The following is a 17,682-nucleotide window of genomic DNA, read 5'->3' on the forward strand; positions in this document are numbered from 1 at the left end:
CTGCCATCTGGGTCTCTTTCCCCTTTGCTTTTCCAACCTCTGATTGGTCCAGATGGTTATCACCATATCTGGGCAATAATGCCCTAAACCAACCTTCAAATCTTTGCTTTAGCTGAAGAGACAACCCTTTCCTTTGATTCTTAGCTTGGTACTGGGGATTGAACTTGAGGCATTTAACCACTGAGCCACATCCCCAGCCTTTTTTTTTTTTTTTTTTGTATTTTATTTAGAGACAGGGTCTCACTGAGTTGCTTAGCACCTCCCTGTTGCTGAAGCTGGCTTTGAACTCTTGATAGTCCTGCCTCCTCCTGAGCAGTTGGGATTACAGGTGTGTGCCACCACGCCTGGCTTATTTATTTATTTTTATGTGGTGCTGTGGATCGAACCCAGTGCCTCACACATACTAGGCAAGTGCTGTACCATTGAGTCCCAACTACAGCCCTGATTCTTAGCATTTCACCTGGACTCAATCCATGTGTAATTGCTACAGCAGCCTAGACATGGAAGGACACAGTTTATTAACATAGATCTGCTGAGGAGAAGGGCATTTGCAAACCAAAGAACATATCACTCATATATTTGCCTATTGCTTCATTTAGTCAGTGAATATTGACAGATACACACACCCTGCCACACTCTGCACTGGGGATGAGGGCACAGTGGAGACTGGATAGCTCTTTCCTGCCCTCAAGGAGCCTGCAGTCACGTGCAGAGACAGACACAAATCAGAGAATTCCCACAATGACATGAGCTATGACTCCAAAGCAAGGGGTGGGAAGAATATTCCTCCGCTTAGGCCAGCCCTTGCATTTTGAGGCAGAAAGAGGCTGACCACTCCACTCTTTTTCCCTGGAGCCACCTTAGAGCCCTGGTTTCCTTTCCAGTGCCTCATTTCCTTGCCCTCACCTGCTCTGGGCAGGCAGAGACCTGCAGGTTGGGTTTGAGAGTGAGGTACTTCCACCCTGGGAATACCTGGAGCCAGGGTGGCATTTCAGGCTTACTGCTGCCTGACATTCGCCTTGGTGGGCTTTGAAGAGCAGCTTCTGTCACTGGTAAGTGGAAGCCTCGCTGCAAGCACAGCCCAGATGCTACCCATGTTCCTCCCCTCCTCAGCAGGGAAGAGCTGCCTGTCCTTTCTGGCCACCACAGTTGGCCCCACCAGCCTGCTGCTCCAGTGTTTATCAGAGCAGGCTCACCCTTCCTGACACACAGGAAGGCAGAGATCTGATCAAATGGGCTGCACCAAGGTATCTGCCACTTAATTTAGTGGCCCTCCCAGAAATATTTGTTGAGTGCTTTCATTAATAGCAAAGGAGAGAACTGCTAATTACAGAGGCCAGACAGGTGGGAAGGTTTTATTTGGGTGGATCACAGGGGACCTTCCCACATGGGCAACAGTTTGCCTTATTTGGGATGTTTAGCATGGCATTGTCCATGATCTCTGCTCTGATTTTATTGTTGTTTATCCATGAGGAAGCTGTGGAAATTAAACAGTTGCTTAAGTGTGGGAGATTCTGAGTCCTTTGTGGTCATCCAATACATTTATAAGCAGGTACTACTCACATGCCTGATAAAGGGCATGTCCATGTGACAGTGGATCCATCAAGAGGAAAATGTGAACCCAGCAAACCATGTGGACAAAGTCAAAGTTATATAAACATGGTGCACTGGCTTTCAACTTCTAAAATCAATCTATTGTAAATAAGATGGATTGAATTAAGTGTTATCAACTATTACGAGATAAACATAGAGGTGCAACTGACAGAAGTTAGAGGTGGAAAGACAGGTAAGGACTCTAATAAACTTGTTTTACTGTTCTAAGAGACCCATGAGAATGGACTCAGCTGGGTACTGTGGTGCCCGCATGTAATCCCAGCTACTGAGGAAGTTGCCAGCCTGGGCAACTTAGTGAGATTCTGTCTTAGAATATAAAATGAAAAAGGCTGGGAATATAGCTCAGTGGTAGAGTGCATACCTAGTATGAGCTAAGGCCCTGAGTTCAATCCTCAGCACTGAAAAAAAAATAGTGGTAAGACACAATATTTACCATCTCAGTCATTTTTACATGTTCAGCTCAGTAGTATTAATGCTATTCACATGTTGCACAACAGATTTCTAGAATTTTTCATCTTGTGAAACTAAAACTCTGTATCCATTAACTGCAAGCTCCCAGTTTCCACTCGTCCCTTGCTCCTTAGAACCACTATTCTACTTTGTTTCTGTGACTTTGACTGTAGATACTTCATATGAACAGAATCATACAGTATCTGTGTTTTGTGGTTGGCTTGTTTCACTTAGCGTAATGTCCTGGAAGTCCATGGGTGTTGTAGCACTGGCAGGATTTTCTTCCTTTTAAATAGGAATAAAATTAAATGGTGTGTACATACCATATTTCTTTTCTTTTTAAAAAAAAACTTTATTATTATTATTTTTATGGGGTGCTGAGGATTGAACCCAGTGCTTCACACATGTGAGGCAAGCCCTCTACCACTGAACCACAACCCCAGCCCACCATATTTCCTTTATCCATTCAATCATCCCTGGATATTGGGGTTGTTTCCATCTCTTGGCTATTGTGAATAATGCTACAATGTATGTGGGTGTACAAGCTTCATTTACTTTTTAAAAAGAGAGTCTCAAATAGAAATGGAAACCATGGTCAGAGAAGGCCCAGAACTTGTGTAAGTCCCTCCTGGGCTGGGGTGAGCCCAAGGCTTGAACTCCTGCCCTTGCCTTTCCTGGCAGTGGGGGAGCCAGCCAGGGTCCCCCCTCTTGGGATGGTTGGCCCTGTAAGCTGAAGGAACCATGAGATAGGAGTCATGGGTTAGAATGGAAGGTGCAGAAAAGGGCAACTTGGCATTAGCTTGGCACATGATCCTCTTTGGGATCCATGGACCTCTGCAGTATTTCCCACTGCTGGGTTCTCCCAGCCATGGTAATACCAACCCAGGGCCCTGGTCTGGCTTTTGGTGTCTGTGAGTAGCTGGGATTGGAATTTAATGGGAATAATTGTCCTACTCCCTTTCCCACAAGCTCACTTTTGTTCTTTTCTCTTTTAAAAATTCTTGGGCCTGTGCCTTGGTGTTGATTTGCAGGGCTAAATCAGGTCTCCCTGGGTTATCAGGACCCATCCACTTTGTCCATGACTGTCCTGATAGAGCAGATCCCTGTCTAGGCTGGAGGCTGTGGGTGGAGCCCTGCATCACTCCTGCAATCTGACTTGGATGGTTTCCCACTGTGTGAGGTGACAGCCTTGTTCTTGGACAGGAAATTATTTAAGTTCCACTTTTCCTCTGATACTCTGGGAAGGATTCAGTTAACACATGTGAAACCGACATCCTGCAGGGACCTGCCCTTGAATGGACTTGTGAGCCGGGGTCCTCAGGCATAGTATGAGATACTGTCCATAGCAGCGGAAGAACATGGGATGTGGGGTCTCCAAAATCATGGGGGAGTTTTTCCCTTGGGGATATTGGAAGGTGTGGAAGTTATTTCCTTCCTCACTGGACTGTGGCTTTGGGGCCACCTGGTATCCTCAGATGACTTTTTGTAAAGTCCTTTTTTATGGGCAGTGGCTTGCAGAGCTGGGTGACTGTTGCCAAGGTTCAGGCAACTGCTGTCTGTGTGTAGGAAGGAGGTTGACATGAGGGGTCTTCCCCATTTCCCATTTAACACCATCTGCCTTTCCTGACATGGACCACTGATTGGGATGTTCCGTTCCAAATTATCCTGCCTTTTTCCCTTCTGAGCCCTGGAAGGTGATGGAGGAAGGATGTTCACTGAGGTTTAGTGTCTAATACCTAGCTATCACTGCATGTGGCTATGGAAGTTTACATTAATTTCAATTGAATAAAATGAAAAATTCAGTTCCTTAGTTTTACTAACCACATTTCAAGAGCTCAATAGCCATATGTGTCCAGTGGCTACTATAATGTGTATTGCACATAACAGAACATTTCCATTATCACACAAAGTTCCCTAAGACATAGTTGCCCTGAGCTTCTCCTCTTTTGACTGTGATTCTGATCTGGAGTGATTGGAAGCTGCCCTTAGGCTGGGGACCCAAGAGCTCCCTGCCTATTGAGAATTCAAAGCAGAGAATGAGGGCTGAGAACCAAGTTCAATAGTAGAACATTTGCCTAGTATGCATGAGGTCCTGGGGATTGAACCCAGTAGAGAATGAGTAGAGTGGAAAATGCCTTCAGTCTCTAGTCGATATTGAGACCAGGGCAGACCTTCACTCTGAAATTTTGTCTTTCTTGATTGTGACATCTATAGTCCAGAAGTCACCCACCAGCCTCTTTTAAGTGAGTTCTGGCCTGCAGCGGGAATTCTTCTCTGCTCATGTGCTCAACAACAAATCCACTTAATGAATTGGCCAGGGTGTGAGGTTGCATCAGCCTAACCTGCTCTTCTGATCTGAAAACTTTCCTAAAGCTCTCCTTGGATGCTTCTCCAGGAGCTTACCCTGCTGCAGGGCTCTGGCAAATGGTAGCTGTTGTCTGTACACAGGCTTTCCTGAAGTGCACCATGTTTCCCTGAGAAGAGTTTGGCCATAAGATTGGGAGGATGTAGAAATGGGAATTCTGTAACAGGGCTGAGACACAGCCTTACCTTCTTCCCCAGACCAGCCCAAATTTGTCTTTTGGTCTATCCCACAATACCACATATTCCCCACATGACGGCTAACCTTGGAACTTTATCAGTTAATCCACTTTATCTGCTTTGTCTGGGATCTTGACAAGGGGCTAAAGAGAGAGCCCAGAGGGAAACTTCTCTTTCCACTGGGGTTGCTAAGCTCTAAGAGTATGAGCGTAGGGTTGACACAGTCATCTTCCTTCTTCGCAGCGAGAACCAGCCTGTACAGTGGGGTCTTGGTGGAATAGAAAAAGGGACAGAAAAGAGAACCCTGTAATATTCTCAGAAGCTCTGCACCAGCTGGGCCCCAATGCTTTGCAACCAAATGTAACTCCATATGGGATTTCCCAATTATAACAGACAATAAAAGTACTTTGTGCTTCAGTTAATTTGAGTTGAGTCTCTGTCACTTGCAACCAAAAAAACTGTTTTTATGGGGTGGGGGGAAGTACCAGGGATTATTGAACTCAGGGACACTTGACCACTGAGCCATATCCCTAGACTTTTTTTGTATTTTATTTAGAGACAAGATCTCACTGAATTGCTAAACCTTGTTTTTGCCGAGGCTGGCTTTGAACTTGCGATCCTCTTGCCTCAGCCTTCTGAGCCGCTGGAATTATAGGCATGTGCCATCTAGCCCAGCCAAAAGAATCTAATAAAAATTCATAGGTCACACAATTTGCTGGAGGAAACCTCTGCTTATATACTAAGTTTAGGTCCTTGCCTGGATACCAGCAAGGAATGGCCAGACTGAAATAGCCAATGAACCAGAGACCAATCTTCCATCACTGACACTGTCGTCTGCTCTTAATACTTCCTCTTCTCTCCAGCATCCCGCATCCTCCCCAAGGCTCTAGACTCTAGGTTAGAGCCCCCCCCCACCTCCAAAGCCTTCCCTGACCAGCCCAGCAGTGAGCACTCTACCCTCTGCCTTTTAGTACCAATTATCAAAGAGTTGTGAACAGTCTTCTATGCTGTCTGTTTCTATTGCATAGAGTGGCACTTTAAAGATTTTGCTGCTCACAGTAAAATCTACAGGGTCAATGTCAGAGGCAGGGTGTGATGCTTTTGTGTCCCTGACAGGAACCAGCAGAATTCCTGGCACATAACCAATCTTGATGAATGTTTGGGAATTAGAAAACTTACGAGAATGATTTTAAGGTAGAAAATAGCTAAGGCGTGGCCATGGTTTTTTTTTTTAATTAGTTGTTCAAAACATTACATAGCTCTTGACATATCATATTTCATACATTTGATTCAAGTGGGTTATGAACTCCCATTTTTACCCGTATACAGATTGCAGAATCACATCGGTTACACATTCCACGTTTTTACATATTGCCATACTAGTGTCTGTTGTATTCTGCTGCCTTTCCTATCCTCTACTACCCCCCCTCCCCTCCCCTCCCCTCCCATCTTCTCTCTCTACCCCATCTACTGTACTTCATTTCTCTCCCTTGTTTTTCCCCCCTTTCCCTTCACCTCCTCTTATATGTAATATTGTATAACAATGAGGATCTCCTTCCATTTCCATGCAATTTCCCTTCTCTCTCCCTTTCCCTCCCACCTCTCGGCCCTATTTAATATTAATCTTCTTCTCCTGCTCTTCCTCCCTGCTCTGTTCTTAGGCGTGGCCATGTTGGAGCAGCTGGAGGCAAGTCTCTAAGCAGCTCTTCTTAGTGGAGAGACAAGCACTTGATTCAAGTGCCCTGGATGGCAATGGTCTGTGTTCCTGTATTAAAGCTATATGCTCCCTTACCAAATGACTCTGTGCCTGTCAGGGAGTGAGGATGCAGGAGGGGAGGCATAGCAAGATGGGGATGGGTGTGTCTGGCTCAGCTCTTCTTTGGAGCTTCAGAGCTGGCTCTCCCACGTTGTCTCCCAAGCTCGGGTGTCCTCGTTCTTGTCACTCCTCATTCTGGAGTAGCACAGCCAGAGATGGCATTTCCTACCCTGAGTCTGAATGGTGTTCTTCCATTTCCCAAACATCCTCCCCCTTAAAAAAGTCCAGGATTTGCCCATCTTGTAGTTATTTAAAATAATTGAAAGCACTTTTGAATGATAAAATCTTTGAAAAAAGCACATATCTTCATTCTTTGAAAGGCCACACTACTTGAATATGTCCTCTGTGCCCCAGAAGGCGCCTTTCCACCGGGTCAAATGGAGGCAGGAGGGAGGGGCATGCACTGTCCTAGGAACAGCAACATCCTCCATGAGGAGGGGTGGCAATCTGACTCATCCTTGAGAAGTGAGTGGATCTCTTCCCTTCAGGTATGAAAATAGTCACACAGAAAATACAGTTTAGAAAATATAGGCCCTCAAGTATTTTCTCGCTTATTTATTTGATTTGGTTATGTGTTTCTCTCCTGGGGCCATGCCCTGTCATACTAAGAGTGCAATTCCCAGGGCACTCAATAAGTGGCTATTGGATGCACAGACAGCCCAATGAATACTTATGTAGATAAACCAACAAAAACAAAAACAAAAAACCCACTAATGTTTGTTAAGCACTCACTATAGCCCAGGCACACATTCAGTACTTTACTGACATATTATCTCATTCTTAGAAATGTATATGTGTGAAAATCATATAGAGAAAAATAGTTTTATTAGATGACTTCTGAGTTTCTTCTAGTTGTAAGATTCTCTGACTTGATGTGGCATTAAGGAAACTAGGATATTAGGTGGGGCTTGGGAACCTAGCACTTAGAGCTGAAATAAAAATAAGTCAGTCCTTTCTATGAGCTAGGAACTGTGCTTAGTTATAGATATTTGCTCATTTAAAACTGAGGCATGAGAGGTTAAATGGTTTGCTTAAGAATGCGGAGCCAGCATTCTGCTCTGTTGACTCTAGAGTCTGTGCTCTGGACCACCTTGCTTCCAAAGAGTCTGCAAAGTCCTCTGTGCTCCCAAAGGCACCTCTCTACTGGGCCACTTGAAGGCAGGGAGGGGGAGCATGAGAGGGGCCAGTGTTGTCATAGGAACAGCAAGATCCTCTGTGAGGAGGGGTGGCTAGCAGGGCAGCTGGGGCTAAGGAAGGTTCTGGAGACAATTTCAGGGTTCCTGTCCACATCAGGTCTGCAGGGGCAGGAGGCCAACTCCATTCAGCCACACTTGGTAAAACTCTGCTTTGTCCCCCAGAAGTGTAGGACAGGATGTTCTCTGATTTCCAGCAGCAAGACTATGAGGCCACAGAACTGTGACTAGTGTTTAAAAGTCTGTGGCTGTCAGGCGCAGGGCTTGCTTCACCTTTTATAGCCATCTAGCTCGAGACGTCACAAGCATTTAGAGACTTACGTTTTTTTCCCCTCTTCTCAGCTTTATGGCCCTGAACACATTCTTTCTTCAATTTCTGTCACTCATTTACCAGTCTCTGGAATAAGTTTGTAATTCACTTGTGAGCCTAGAAGGCTTTCTGGTGAGTTTTAAGGTAATTCAAATCTGTGGTTAGGCAGAGAAGAAAGGGGACATTTCTTTTTTCTTGTTGTTTTTCACAGTACTGAGGATTAAACCCAGGGACACAGAGCTACATCCCCAGTTCTTTTTCTTTTCTTTCTTTTTTTTTTTTTTTTGGTGGTGCTGGGGATTGAAACTAGAGCCTTGTGAATGCTAGGCAGGTACTCTACCAACTGAGCTATACCCCAAGCCCCCCTTATTTTTTATTTTGAGACAAAGTCTCGCTAAATTGCTGAGGCTGGTCTCCAACTTGCCATACCCCTGCTTCAGACTCCTGAGTCTCTGGGATTATAGGTGTGCACCTCTGTGCCCAGTGAATAGGGGCATTTCTTTTCTTGGGTTCAGTTTGTTTAAGCTACTCTCACTTCCTCTATTTGGGCTTAGCATCTGGCTCCTCAGAAGCTTGGGTGGGATATTTCCATGGTAGAATGGTGGCTAAGAGCACAGATTTAAGCGGCAGAGGGGGCTGGGCTCTGCCCTGGGATGTGTGACTTGACTTCTCCAAGCCTCAGTGTTCTCATCCATAAAGTGAGAAAGAACTAATACCAGTCTCAGAGGTGTTGTGATGGTGGAATGGGAGTGCTTAGGAAGCACTTAGCACAGTTCCTGGCACAATGTCACCCTCAATATCCCTGGAAGGCCTATGACAGCCATGGGCCTGGGATAAGGGTGTTTGGGTTCCAGAATGAGAAGTTATAAAGCTAGACTTTTCTCCCTAGATAAGCTTGGAAGCAAAGAATGAGAGAGATTATTGTAAGCTGAAAGATCCAGTTTGGGTTCCTTTAAGATGGCAAGAATCCAAGATTTTTAGGATGGGAAGAGATCCTGGAAACCCTCAAAGCCTAAGAAGTTACAGGAGAGTGACAAAGAGATTGGGCCAGGGGCATGAAGGAATTGGAGGTTTTGATGGGAATGCCTGACAGCTAGGAATAGGATGGAACTGTGTGGGCTCCATGAGTCCCATCATCGCTCAGGTAAGAGAAAAGTTACCATCCATGCCTGGGCTGGGGGCTCCTTTCTCCTGGAGGAGTTGCTAATGACTTAGGAAATCAATGGTTTGGGTCCCATTGCCCTAATTCTGGTTATAACCAATCCATTCTTCCTGTGCAGTCTGACACAGAAACCAATGCAAGGGCTATGCCTCTTGGGTTCCTAGGCCTCTTGGGTTCCTGCCCTGTCCTCTTCCAGAAGACAGAAAAGCCAGGGATGGGAACTCATAGGCCCTTGCCCAAGAGGAAACATCAACAACCACAATTACCATCACTACCTCGATCTGCTTCCATCTGCAAGCAACTAGGCAATTATCTGCTAATTAAGCTCTTATTAGTTTGTTTTCTGAAGGTTACAGTGTAGTGCTTGGAAGATGTGCCCTGCCCTGCTTGTCACCGAGGTAGAAGATTAAGCATTTCACATGAATAAAGGTGGAACTCTGACATCTGATTAAATATAATAGCCAGAATTATTCTAACATCAGAAAGCCTTGTAAGCAGTGCCCTTTTATCTTTGGAGCTCTGGGAGGAATTACAGGGTTTTTCTTTCGGGTTCTCTGTATTTCAGGGGAGGAAGAAGAAAAGGAAGCATCAGAAGGAGAAAAGACACAGTAGAAGATAGATCTATCTCTTTTGCCTCTGGGTCACTTGCCTATTGAGAGTGTAGATTCCCAGGATCTGCATCAATTCTGAGCCAGGAACTTTTCAGTGATTCTTGTGAATACCCAGGCCTGCAAAGTTCATGTAGAAGGAAAATCTTCCTGCAATATTTAACAACATGGATCCATGAAGTCCACCAAACAAACCAAAACACATTTCACCTTGTAAGGACATACCCACCCTAGAAAACATCTTTTGTTGTATATGCTGGGGTTTGAACCCAAGGCCTTAGACATGCTAGGCAAATGCTCTACCACTGAGCCACATCCCAGCCCTTCTTTTTCTTCTTTTTGGTATCAGGGATTAAACCAGAGATGCTTAACCACTGAGCCACATCCCTAGCCCTTTATTTATTTTTTTTAAATTTTGAGACAAGGTTTAAGTTGCTTAGGGCCTCATTAAGTTGCTGACACTGGCTTTGAACTTGCAATCCTCCTGCTTCAGTCTCCAGAACTGCTGCGATTACAGGTGTGTGCCACTGTGCCCAGCTATTTTGATTTATTTTTATTCTTTATTTTAGGTTGCCCAGGCTGGCCTTGAACTTGTAATCCTCCTGCCTGAGCCTCCCTCGTTGCTGAGATGAAAGGTGTACACCATGACATCCAGCTCTAGAAAATCTCTTACTTTAGCATGAAGCAGGGTAAGGCTTGTTTGTACATGGAGATGCAGATAGAAAAACAGCCCAAAGGCCAGAAGTCAGGAAAAGAACAGCAAGCTTGTGTATAAATCAACCCTAGAGTATCAAAGGCTGTCTCAGTGCCAACTGCCGGTCTCAGGTGTTGTAAGTGCTGACTAGGCCCCTTTATCTACTGATAAGGAAGGTGAACATAAGTGATCTCCAGAAATGGTTCACACGGGGCTCCCTGGTTCTTGAAAAACCACAAGTGATTGGCAAACGCTTTTGTTGTAGACACAAACTCAAACAAACAGCTCATTTCCTCTAGAGCGCCCCATAGCAGTAGTTGCAAGCTGAACCTGGTAAGGGAGGGAAGAAGTCACCTTCCTTCTCCCACTGTTTCTTCCCCTTTCTGATGTCATTTTTTTCCCTGACATTAAGAAGTCCAGACAAAGCTATAAATAAAGAACTTGAAGAAGGGGAGCCCCATTCCTGGAGGCCACTACCCTCTCAGAGTTAATTACAAACCTTCCTTTTGACTTGTTTCAGGAAGCCTGGGGCCCAGAGGCTTTGAATGGCTGAGTGTTATAAGGCATTGCATTACAGTGATTCTCTGATTCTTCATATAGCATGCCCTGCTGAAATGCAGAGAATTGGGTCAGACCAGGCCCACTGAAGGGTCTAAGATCCTGATAGATTCTGATTACTGGCAGCCCCAGTAACTGGATCAGGTAATTAGCTCACACCTGTTTTTTTTTTTTTTTTTTTAAATAATAGCTTTATTGAGACATATTTCACCCATTTAAAATGTGCAATTCAGCTGGACATGGTAATGCACTCCTGTAATTCCAACCACTCCAGAGGCTGAGACAAGAGGATTGAAAGTTTGAGGCCATCCTGGGCAATTTAACAAGACCCCGTCTCAAAATAAAATTTAAAAAATGGGATGGGAATATAACTTTGTGGTAGAGCACTTTACATGCACAAGGTCCTGGGTTTGATCCCCAGTATCCCTCGCCCGCATACTGAAATGTACAATTCAGGTTGAGGTATTGGTGATGGAGCACATACTTAGCATGCTGAGGCCTTGGGTGCAATCCCAGCAACCAAAACAAAACAAACACAAAATCAATTCAGTGCCTTTTAGTATATTCAGAGTCATGCAACCATCACAATATTTTAGGACATTTGTATCACTGCTAAAACAGAAACCTGACTTGTTTGCAGATACTCCCTATTCCCTCCAACCTCCCCCAACTCCACCCCCACCCTAGGCAAACACTAATCTACTTCCCATCTGTATAGGCTTGCCTATTCTGGACATTTCATATAAATGGAATTATACAATATTTGGTCCTTTGTGTCTAGGTTTTGTCACTTAGCATAATATTTTTAAGTTCATCCAGGAATCAATATTTCATTCCTTTTTACGGTTGAATAAATATTCCAACATGGGAGTGGACTTTTCCCCATTTTCTCTATGTCCTGATATACCACATTTTGTTTACTCATCAGCTGATAGACATTTGGGTTGTTTCTACTTTGGGGCTATTATGAATAATGCTGCTCTGAATATTTGTGTACATGCTCTTGTTTAGACAGGTGTTTTCATTTCTCCGAGTATATAGGACTGGAATTGTGAGGTCATGCAGCAAATCTTTATAACCTTTTGAGGAATTGCCAGACTGTTTTCCAAAATAGCTGCACTATTTTACATTTCCACCAGCAGCACAAAAGGGCTCCAATTTCTCCACATCCTCACCACCACTTGTTATTATATATTTTTGCTTATAGGCATCCTGTGGGGCTTGAAGTAGTATTTTATTGTACTTTAAATTTGCATTTCCTTAAGGACTAATGATGTTGGGTATATGTTCTTGTGCTTATTGGCCATTTGTATGTCTTTGAGAAATATCTATTGAAATATTTTGCCTGTTTTAAAATTGGATTACTTGCCTTTTTGAGTTACAGGGGTTCTTTATGTGTTACAATAAGTTCCTGAAATATTAGCAATCCTTTTTCTCATTGTTTGGTTTGTCTTTTCATTTTCTTGATGTTCTTTGAATCATAAAAGTTATAAAGTTTGCCACGTATGGTGGTGCAGGCCTGTAATCTCAGCAATTTGGGAATCTGAGGCAGGAGGATCACAAGGTTGAGACCAGTCTAAGCAACTTGGTGTGACTCTGGCAACTTAGAGAGACCATGTCTCACAATAAAAAATAAAAAGGACTGGGGATGTAGCTTACCAAAAATAAACAAAACAAAACAACTTTTAATGTTTGACGATGTCCAATTTATCTATTTTCCTTTTCTTCTGTTGCATGTGGCTTATGCTTCGAGAAACATTGCTAAAATGCAACTTGGAACTCTGGAGGGCACTCTTTTCAGAGCTTAATAGGGTTTTGTGGGTCACCTTCAAGGAGGATTTCTTCCATGCTTGGGGTTTTATTCCTTCATCTCAGCAAACCACAGCTCTTTCTGGGAGCCAGGGAACAGAGCCCTTGGGGACCTTCTCTGTGTTTATATCCCCTCCCTCTCCTGAGGTCTACCACAATAGAGCAGCTGAAATGACAGTTTGGAAATGTCCTTTATTGTGAAAACTCAATGGCCTTTGTCTCTGGGATTTGAAATTTTCATGCAAGTGTTGGCAGCCTAGAGTTAGGAAGGAGGAGGGGAAGAGATGAGAAAGAAACTCTGCCACTGGTTTCCATAGTGAGTCATCTTAACTCTTGGGTGTTTTGGTTTTCTCACTCATAAAGTGGGGAGAACACCTCTATTTCCCCATGGGAGGGGGTACTGTGAAGATGAATTAATCTGTATTTGTTAGTATACTTTGAGATCTAAGATTAAAGGCATTACTGAGATTCAAGGTATTATTATAATAATAAATGATTTAATAGCAGGGTGAGATGACTGAAGCAAGAACTGGAAAGGAAGGAGAGAGGCTCAAAACTGTGGAGGGGCTGCAACTGGTAACCCAGGGCCCAAATCTAGATTTTTATTCTTGGAGGTGAGATTGTGTGATTTCTCACAAACTCTTCAAATTATTTTGTCTGACTTCAGCATAGCTTTACCAAGTGCTTCCTACATGATTTCGGCCATAGGGAGATTATGATCTTTCCAGGAAACGGGTGATATAAATCAAAACAATTAGAAACAATGCAAGACATTATAATCAAGTGCTGAATTGAATGTAACAAGTGTCAGAAAGCAGAGGTGGTGGTGATGTACAGCCAAGTTCTTCCCCTATGGTGACTCCCAGGTCTGCCACCCACAAGCTAGATGGCCTTCCCTCAGTTTCTCTCAGTTTACAATTGTTCTTGTAAAGCGTTTAGAATATGGCTAACACATAGTAAGCATTCAAATGTTGGACCCACCTGGGCTCTTGACAGAGTGGGCTTGAGGGTGGTCATGTAGATGATCTTGGCCAAGCTGCTCCATCTCTCTGAGGCTCAGTATCCTATCTACAAAATGGAGAAAAGTCTACTCCTTTGTCCCAAGGCGGCTTTGAAGATCCAAGGAGACAGTGTTTGTAAACAGGCCCCAAGCAAGTAAGGGTTCTCTGTTAACTGCCTTGGCTGAGTTTAGCCAGGGGGCAACTTTGAAAGTTGGAATTTAAGGTGGGCAGGAAGGGGCTGGTAAGATTCAGGTGATCAGAAAGGAAAGCGGAAAAAAAGAAAGGTGAAATCCTGAGGATGGCCTGACCCCTGGAGTCTGGCCGCCTGCGTCCAGGGGAGTCGAGGCGGAAGTATATCCCCGGCGCCCCTTCTGCAATCTCAAGCTGTCACCTTTGCAGCTCTGCGGGCCTAGACTAGACACGCCCTCCCTGAGGAATGTGGTCCCCGCTTTAAGGGCCCGCCAGGCCGAGGGCCTCCCGCAGTCAGGAGAGCGGACGCGGGTAGCCTTCACCCCACCCTCAGCCAGGATCCGGTTTCAAAGTCACCTGAAAGCCATTTCCTCCGCGCCGCCCCGCCCCGCCCCTCTCTGTAAATCACCTGGAGTTGCTTTTGCCCAGAGCAGCCTTCCCCCCCCCCTCGGGAACGGGGCGGGGAAGTTGTGTTTTTTAAAAGAACTCTATAAACCGTTTACCATACACACTTTCTACGCCTGGATATCAGATATACCCAGTGGTTCTGAGATCAGTGTGCCATCCCTCTTCCCAAGGAATCGATGGTAGCGTCTAACCAGTGGGAGTCGATCCTCTTCCGGGGTCCCACCCTAGGCTCCTCTCTCCCGGGTTTGTGTTGGGACACCATCTTTATTCCAGGATCGTTATTGATGAATTATTACAGGTTTTTAGATTTTTAATCTTGCTCAAAACCCGACCTGTCTGTTCCTACCTTCACTCCTCCCTCCTCAGCTTACAGGTGTGTACCTTTCCCAGCGAACAAGACCCTTTACAGACCCAAAGACGGAAGTTTCTGTTTTTGTTTTTTTCAAAACTGGGATCCTCTCTTATCACCCAGGTTTCTGCATCGTGTTTCCCCCTTAACAGTCCCGTATGGAGCCCCTGCTCCAAGTTATCAGCTTCTCTGAAGTTTGTGTTTACATCTGTAAAGGGTCACGGAGACTTAGTTTGGGTGAGGAATTCGACCCTAGCCTTTCTGACTCACAACAACCGAGGTGACCTGCTCCAGTTGGATCTGGACCTCCACGTGCCATCCCGACCGGCGCCTCGCTGCAGAAAGCCCCCTTTGCTGAGCCTCAAGTTCCCTGTCCGTGTATTGGGGATGTCTCGAAAGGCGCTGATGACAGGTCTGTGACATTAGTGTGATCCCGTCCAGGTATTTTAGAGCATCTAGGCTGCCTGGGAAGGGCTGGCGATCGTGGGAGCAGCACCGTGCGGCCGCGCTGGCCCCACCTGCGCGCGTTATTCATTAGCCAGGCGGGAGCCGCGCCGCCGCGGTATCCTTCAGCACAAGTCCGAGTGAAGGTTCCCCCGACCCCCGCCCAGCTGCCAATTTGCTGGATTCCAGCCGCGGGCCCCAGTCTCCACCCACTGGAAAAATTCCTGGTCCGCTCCTCCCTCACTCCCTCCCTCCCGCCCGCCGCAGCCCGGGCTCCGCTCGGCCCCGACTTCCTGCCGGGCTCTGGGAAGCCGCGCGCGGACTGGGATCCCCAGAGGCCGAGCTCGCAGCTGGCCGTGTCCGGGACCGCCGACCCTCTGGCAGTGGGCGGGAGCAGCCAGCAGCCTCAGCCCCTTCCGAGAGCGACTTTCAAACTCGCGCTCGCGTCCTGGCGCCACCTGGACAGCCCAGAGCGCCAAGAGCGACCTGAGCCAGAGGGGCGGCGACCGCTCGGTAAGCGCCCCTGGGTTCTCTCCTCTCCCTTTGCCCGTGTAGTCGTCGGAAGTGGCAATGCCCGGAGTCAGGCTGGGTTCCTGCACTCCTCGTGCCGGCCCCCGGCGAGGTGAGGACTTGGGCTACCGGGAGGGCCCAGGGCTGTGCTGGTTCTTTCCGGGGCAACCCTTCCAGACGACGGCTAGACCTTGGGAGGGTCGTTCGAGGAGACATTTTCTATCTTTTTACACCCACCCCGGAAGCAAAAGGAGCCAAGGCTCCGGGCGGCTCCGCGGGGGTTCAATTTGAAATCCGGAAAGCCGGTGAGCGGCGCCCGGCAGCTCCCTTGCGCGCTGGGTCTCCCTGGGCCGGTCCTTGCCTCGGGCTGCGGACCTTTCTGGGGAAGGACTCGAGCCTTTGGTCCCGTGAGCCCACAAGGTGCCCGCAGCTTGTTCCGGGTTGGTGCCACACGGTGTTCGCTCTTGGGAATCCCACCCAGCTCCCTGTCCAAGAGGGATTGGAGTAGGTGCCAGAAACTGGGTGTTGGGGAGTTGAAAGTACAGAGCCTCTGGCTGCCGCTGACTTGCCGGCCCTCGCCCATTCCCGCAGTCAATTTGGTCATTTGCAGCTCACTCTCAGCCCTTTGGTTTGGGATCTCAGGATAAGGCGTGCAAGCTTGGAATTTTAAACAAGTTGTTTAGGCAGCTGCTTTTATTCTTTAGAGCGACTTTGGAAATAAAAGGAAACACGGAGCTCGAAATGTAGTGGTTGGGGGGTGGGGAGTCTAGGCAGGGAGGGGGTGGAGTAGAGAGCGTGTAAGGGTTTCACTCTAGAGGCCCCTAGGGCGCCACGCTCCTGGCAAATGTAGGGGCTGGTCCGCTGCTCTGAAGCCCCCAGAAATTAACCCGGACTGCATCACTTCTTGAGGAGCTCTGCCTGGGGGTTCCTAGAGTCTCCTCAGCCGTGCCTCTGCACGCAGCCCTATCATATGGCCCTTGCTCAAGAAATAATAAGCAGGGAGAGTAATGACAGTCCAGAGGAGAGGGGGGCGCTCCCGCCGAGCACATTAGCTGCCTGGCCTCCGGGAAGCACCTCTCCTGCCCCTTCTTTGCTGGACTGGGAGTAGGATCCTTCACCACTAAACCCCAAATATCCCCAGCAGAAAACCTAGGGGGTAAGAGCCAAAGAAGGTGAACCATTTCTCTATAACTCATCCCCTCCCTGTGGTTCTGGGTTCACACCTGGCTGGCTGCTCCCTTCCCCTTTGTACAACTGCTGTTGATGCCCCTGCTGTTGACTCTGTTGTCCCCTTGGCTCCCTGAGGATGAGGCAGGCAGTGGGGATGAAGTAAAGCCCAGGCCAAGTTCCTGCTGCTGAGGGAGTGATTCCTTTGAGTTGCTGCAGGGCTTTTATGTTACCTTTTCTAGAAGGTGCAGGGTGAGTAGAAGGAGCCCTGGGCTGAGAGTCCGCCTCAGATTTTGCCAGAGTTTTAGTCCTGGCTATACTGCATAGCATCAAAGATTGGTACAGTGGCTGGGGCTGTAGGTCCTTCAGATCAGCCTACTCCAATTACACAGGAAGGCAGCACGGCTCATAGAGGTGAGGTGATTTCAGCTTTGGTCCCTGTTGGCCCAGTAGGGACCAGAGCTCTGATTTCCTCACTTTTGAGTCTGTTTGTCCAACCTGACCTGGCCAATTCACTTATCTTTTCATAGTTTCCACATGAATAAAGTGGGGTTACTTGCCTGCTTTTCTTTATAGTGGCTATGGTAAGGATCAAATGAAGCCTCTGTGGAAAGAAGAAAAAGAAACAATGATGCATGGTGGTTGGGAGGGGTCCTCCAGGGCTTTACATTTTACTGGATAGGTCCCATGTGTGCCACAAAAGTCGGTAGACACCAGGAGCCAAGGGTGGACGTTTAATCCCCTGGCTTATAATATCTCAGCTCTAGAGTAAACACTGGCCTTACCAAATCCACTGCTATCCCAGGGTCACTGTGTTTACACCAGAGCAGGCCAAAGGCCATGGCCTGAGGGATGACCA

At 46.7% G+C, this 17,682-nt stretch overlaps 1 protein-coding gene across 2 annotated transcripts in view; it reads left to right on the forward strand.

The window, feature by feature from the left end:
* The first annotated feature begins 15,525 nt into the window (after positions 1 to 15,525).
* The window catches only part of PLEKHG3 (pleckstrin homology and RhoGEF domain containing G3), a 41,214-nt gene continuing 39,057 nt past the window's right edge, over positions 15,526 to 17,682 (forward strand). Inside the window, exon 1 of one of the 2 annotated variants that reach the window (XM_081290734.1) lies at positions 15,526 to 15,659. The gene's annotated coding sequence lies outside the window, so the exon portion shown is untranslated. Of the gene's footprint in view, positions 15,769 to 17,682 lie in introns of both variants that reach the window. The other variant, XM_081290735.1, reaches the window with a different exon arrangement.

This window comes from Spermophilus citellus (genome assembly GCF_964194105.1).
Source record: "Spermophilus citellus genome assembly, chromosome: 4".
Lineage (NCBI taxonomy): Eukaryota > Metazoa > Chordata > Mammalia > Rodentia > Sciuridae > Spermophilus > Spermophilus citellus.